Genomic DNA, 6,227 nt, shown 5'->3' with positions numbered 1-6,227 from the left:
GCTCTAAGAATAAGGTGAAAATTAAACATTCTCAGATGAAGAGCCCACTGGATGAAATAGTGTATGATCAGAACAAAGAATGTGATATTGTAGATATAGTCAGATGAAACAAATGTGTTTATACCAGAGATATTTTTTTTTCCTTTAGGAAATAAATCCCTTGCTTAGCCAGTAAATCAGTTAATGTATATAAATAGTTTTAAATATTATACTTTCTTAAATCTCATGCAGTAAATCTCAAAAGCTACTCATTGGGCCCACTGGTAGCTTATCTTTTGGCATTTAAAAACTTCTATTTGCACCCCCTGCCAGCACAAAGGAGGTGAGCTGCTCCCAGTGCACAAAAGATGGCTTCCGGGCTGCTGTATCACTCCTGCCAGCACAGAGGAGGTGAGTCCCAGCACAGCACCCATCCCCCGCCGTTGAAATGAGAAGACATGTAAACAAGTCTCAAAACCAGACTTCCAGATCACCTACAGCAACCCCAAAGGGAAACAAGGTGGAACAATCTGATACTCAATCACCTGGACTCCCTGAACTGGCAACAAAAGAGGATCTGGAAAAAATGAAATCAGAAATAATTTCTCAGATAACAGGAGAGATTGTACTCATAGTCCAAGAGATGATTAATAAATCTAGTGAGGAGCTCAGGAACATGATGGAATCCCAACATAGGAAACAAATGGAATCCATAAAACAGATGCAAACAGATTTCCAGGAGATTGAAAACTAAAATTTGAAAAACTCCATTGAAAGTCTATGCAGCAGAATGAGCCAATGTGAGGACAGAATTTCAGGTATAGAAGATAAGATTGCAATTAGTGAGCAGGAAAAGAAAAATTGCTTTAAAATTGTAAGGGACCATGAGAAATCAATCCAGCAGCTCCTAGATGATGGAAAGAAGAATAACGTAAGACTGATGGGAGTCAATGAAGAAACAGGAGAAAGTGCAGATGACATAAAAAACTATTCACAGAAGTTAAGGCAGAAAACTTCCCAAGCAGGGGAAAAGAACTTGACATATAGATAAGTGAGGCATATAGGACTCCAACCAGCTTTGATCAAAAAAAATCTACACATAGGCATATAATAGTTAAGATTCCAGAAACCCAACAGAAGAACAAAGTTCTACAAGCATTTAGAGAAAAGAAACAAATCACATACAAAGGAAAACCCATCAGAATCACAGTAGACTTCTCAACACAAACCATCAAGGCAAGAAGAGCTTGGAGTGATGTATTTCAAGCCCTAAAAGAAAACAGCCTCCAACCCAGACTGATGTACCCTGCAAAATTATCTTTCAAAATTGATGGTGAAATAAGATACTTTCATGACAAAGAGGACCTTCGGAACTTCATGAATACCAAACCAGCACTCCAAAAAATTTTAGACAATATCCTAGGAAAAGACAATGAGGATCACAACCCCAGGAAGCCCAGCAGAATGAATCCATCAGGCACGACAAGAAATTAAATGCAAAGGGTGAGAAAAACAGAAAATGTCACGACAATGATAAGTCAATATGTATCAGTTATAACCATCAATGTTAATGGTCTCAATTCACCAATCAAAAGAAATAGAGTGGCAGAATGGGTCAAGAAGCAAGATCCAACAATATGCTGCATACAAGAAACACATTTAATTCAAAAAGAAACTCATAGTCTGAAAGTTAAATGATGGAAAAGAATACCCATGTGACAGGAACCTGAAAAAAAAAAAAAAAGGAGCAGCTCTCCTCTTTGCAGATCAAGTGGATTTCAAACAAAAATCTGAAACACTCTAGGCCCAAGAATTCCAGATATGGGATACTCAACTTGTGTGTACAAATTTGTTGTGAACATGTGTTTGCATTCTTCTCAAGTAAAAACTTAAGAACAGGACTGTTCGTTCTTAACAGTAATACAAGAAATTTCTATATTGTTTATCATTTTATATTCACATTAGTAGTATTAGGAAGTTCTAACTGGTTCACACCTAAGATGACATTTGTTCTTTTAAAACTTCTAATTTCATCTCCCTAATGAGTGTATAGTTCGATCTTGTTATGGTACTGATTAGTATTTTTCTGAATCTATTGTTGCACACCTTTCCTTGTGCTGTATCGGCTATTTATCATCTTCTTGTGTCTACCTTTTAGCTGGGTTGTCTATTCATGAGCTGTAAGAGTTCTTTATATATTCTGGTCATAGGTTATATGCATTATAAATATGGTCTGTTTAAGGACTACTTTTCATTTTAATGATGTCATTTAAAGTTCTAAATTTTGATGGAATCTCATTTATCAATTTTTTTCTTTTATACATCATGTTTTTTGTATCCTAGGAAGTTCTTGCCTACCCTAAATTCATAAACATCTTCCCTTATAATTTCTTCTTAAAATTTTATAGTTTTAGTCTTTCATATTTAGGTTCATAGATCCTTTCAAGTTATTTTTATGTATGGAAATAAAGGGTTGAGGTTAATGTTTTACATATGAATACCAGGTGTTCTAGTATCATTTGCTCAAAACACTATCTTTTCCTCTGCTCTTGAATTGAGTTTATGTTCTATAAAATGTTAATGTTAAATAATCTTTCAAAACTCAGTGGACCATATATGTGTGGTTCTATTTCTAGATTCTCTGTTTTATTCCAATGATCTATATGTCTTTCCTTACACCAATACTGCCTTGATTACTGTAGCTTTAGAGGAAGTCTTGAAATTAGGTACTAAATGTCTTCCAACACTGTTTTTTTTTCTTTTTACTTTTCTAGGTCCTTTGTACTCCTACATAACTTTTAAATTTCAATATCCAATTCTTCATTTATAGCAAGTATACATAGACCTGAATTTTTATATATACCTTGTGTTTTCTAATCCTGCTAAATTCAAATATAAGTTCTAGGGGCTCCTAGAGATTTCTTAGTATTTTCTCTGTAGATGAACATTTCATCTACATATAAAGATTTTACTTCTACCTATCCAATCCTATCCTAATTGTGTCATCCTGTTGCCAGACTATTTTGGTTTGGGCCTATGTTTCAAAGTTTAATGGACAGATGAAGAGTAGGCATATCTGCCCTTGTTCCCCACCTTAGGGAGAAAGCACTGTATCTTCTCCATTCATATAAGGCATTTTTGCTGGAAGTATGGAGTACATGTCTTTGATCTGTTGAGAAGTTTCTGTTCTACTTCTAGTCTCCTGATAGCTTTTACCATGAACAGTTGTAGAATTTAGTCCAATACTTTTTCTCCAACTAGTGACGGGATCATATGGCTTTTTCCTTTCCTCTGTTAAAATGATGACTTTTGGGGGTGGATCTTCCAATGCTGAACCAACACTGCCATCCCTGTAACAAAACCACTTTCTACATCCTGCCAGATCTGACTTCTAATAGTTTGTTTTGTTAAACAAATTTCTATCTATGTTCATACTTTTTTCTTCTATTATCTTTATCCAGTTTTAGGATTAGCACAATACTGATTTCCTAAAATGAGGGGAGAAGTGTTCCTTCTTTTTTCTGCTTTAAAGGTTAGATATAATTTATCAGTTAAAAGGTATATGAGCCTGTTGTTGTCATATAGGTAGGTTTTCAAGCTAGGAATATACTTTCTTGAATAGGTGCTATTCAAATTTTATGTTTCTTCCAGAGTCAGTTTCATTAATTTGTCTTCCAAAGTACTTCATAGAAGTTGTCAAATTTATTTCAAAAAAGATTTTTGTAATATGCTTTCTATATCCTTTTAAATTCTGTAAAATCTGTAGTAATGTCCTCTAAGTCTTGATATTGTAATTAAAAATGTATAATTGATATTGTGTAACAGGAAGAAAAGGTCTAAAGGAGCAGGGGAAGTGGGAGGGGTAGGGGAAAGGAAAGAAGGGAAAAGAAAAAATATTGGAAAAGGAAAAAAATGGAAACAAAATCTTTGCAAATAGGGAAGGGTGGGGGGGGTTAGGGAAGGCAAGGGAAGGGGAAAAAAATAAGAACCAAGATACTAATGTAATGGTACAAAATCCCAATAATGAATGTAACTGTATTTTATACCGAAAATGTACGAATAAACTTAATGGGAAAAAAAAACTTCTTCTATTTGCTGACCAGGTCTAAGAGTATTGGTAGGGACACAGGGCAAGATCCTATCTAAATGGCTTAAGAAAAAATGAATTATTTATAGTCTGGGGGATCAATTCTAAAACCTGAGAATTTTATCTGGGAATAGGTTGCTAATATAATATAGTTTCTCTTATTGGGAAAAGATCATGCTGACTTGTTCTATTGTTTATATATTCACAGTATAATGATTCAGTCTTACTAGGCTCCATATTAGGAAGAGGATTAATGTATACATTAATCTATTCTAAAATATTTATCAAATTAATTCATGACTCACAGATTTCATCCATTCCATGACTCCAATTGTTTACAGGAAGACTTTAGGAAAAACAAAACAAAACAAAAGATAGCTTGCAGTGATATGAAAAAGGACTAGGGCGTAATTCTGAACACCTGGGTTCTCTCTTCTGTTCAGCTAGTTTAGTCTTTTGTTTGCTTATTGACAATGATGTTGGCTCACTGAAACACGATAATTAATGATTTTATATTTGTGAAGAGCTAAGGCTCCAGATATTCTTATTTTTTTAGGCAGATAATTTTAGGCTGAAATAATACAGCTTGTCCTTTGTTAGGCTTCATTACCCAGGGAAAAGTTCACCCACAAGAATCTTGCTGGCTTAACAAGAGGGTTTCTGCTTATGCAAACTGCATGACCTCTTTTCTGGTTGCTGGGCCACAGGTAGCTTGTGGTTGTTCTCTTTCAGTCCGCAAATAAAGTGCAACTTGAGCTTGTTTATCTTTAAACAAATGAAGATAAATTAGATTATAAGTGGGAGGCTGTTAGGGGTTTGAAGAGAACACCAATCTGGCTCTCAGGAGGTGTCTACAGTGCCTCTTTGCAGGACAGACAGTCCCTGGAGAAGGGGTTAGACATCAGAAGGCTGCCATAGAACTGATACAATAAAATCATTTATAACCAGGCATCACAGATAAACCTATAATCCCAGAATTTGGAAGGCTGAGGCAGGAGGATTGTGACCTCAAGACTAGCCTGGGTTACCTAAAATGTTCCAGGCCAGCACTGACTACACAGTGAGACTGTTTAAAAAAAAAAAATTATAATCCAGAAGTGGCTTTGTTTCCTCTGATAGGAAACAGTTACATCTACAAGGAGAAAAATGCATGTGAACAGGCTTAGAAGTAAGAGTAATACGGTTAAACACATGCATGTGGCATGATCACTGAAACTATAAAAACAACCCAGTACTGGCAGAGCTGCTCCCCACTGTTTCCAGAGAGAAAGCAGAGGAAATATACACTCCACACTCCTTCTTTTACGTAATAAGTTTGATTTTTTTTTCCTTGAGGTCATGTAACAAATGAAGAGTCTAATGAGAGACTGGCTATGATCCATGATAATTAAGAGGGGAAAAGTGTTGGAAGAGCTTGATTAACACTGTCTAAAAATTATGAGCTCATTGGACTCAGCCTCAGTGATAAGAATTAGGAGAGGCTGGAAGTCTCTGGAACTGTGAGCAGGATGTAGTGCAACAGAAAAGGAAAACTGGCAAGGGGTGGGGTAAAGACACACAACTGGGAAATAAGGGAAACGTGCAGTGCTGCAGGGGAACCTGCTTCCTCTTTGACCTGGTTAGTCATTTCAGATGGTCAGATATGAGAAGTGCAAGAACTTCAAACCAGGGGAAAGAAAAAAATCAGAGGTGGTTGGGAGAAGTCATTTCAGGGATACAGCTCAAGAAGAAAGGGAAATTTGAGAGAATGAGATAGCACTTATTATGTGAGGGAGAGAGGGTGGCTGTAGTAGTCTGTGTGTACATTTCCTGTTCCTGTTTTCTAAACCAACACCCTCCAGGTACCTCCATCTGCCTGGTGCAGGGAAGGGCTTTCTGCTGCCCTCTTTGTAGGCTCATTAGTCTCATCCCATACAGTACCAGCTTCGTGGACAAACCTTCTTCCTATAGGATGAGACTGAGCTTGCAGAGTGTGCCGTAGAGGGTGTCCATGTACGGGAAGAGGAGATAGAAATGTGCCTTGAGAAGTTAATATTTTTTAAAAAATCTGATCTCATATATTCATTTCCACTTACGTTGAGGCATCCTGTTTCTAGTGTCTCAAACCATTAGAAAGTAAATAAAATGATGGATGGAAATAATTTCTTACCTTATTTTAAAG

The sequence above is a fragment of the Heterocephalus glaber genome, unplaced genomic scaffold (assembly GCF_053883595.1).
Source record: "Heterocephalus glaber isolate CG9 unplaced genomic scaffold, H.glaber_assembly_v1.0 deba00001457, whole genome shotgun sequence".
In the NCBI taxonomy this organism is placed as follows: domain Eukaryota; kingdom Metazoa; phylum Chordata; class Mammalia; order Rodentia; family Bathyergidae; genus Heterocephalus; species Heterocephalus glaber.
Note: the sequence above shows the minus strand (reverse complement) of the source record.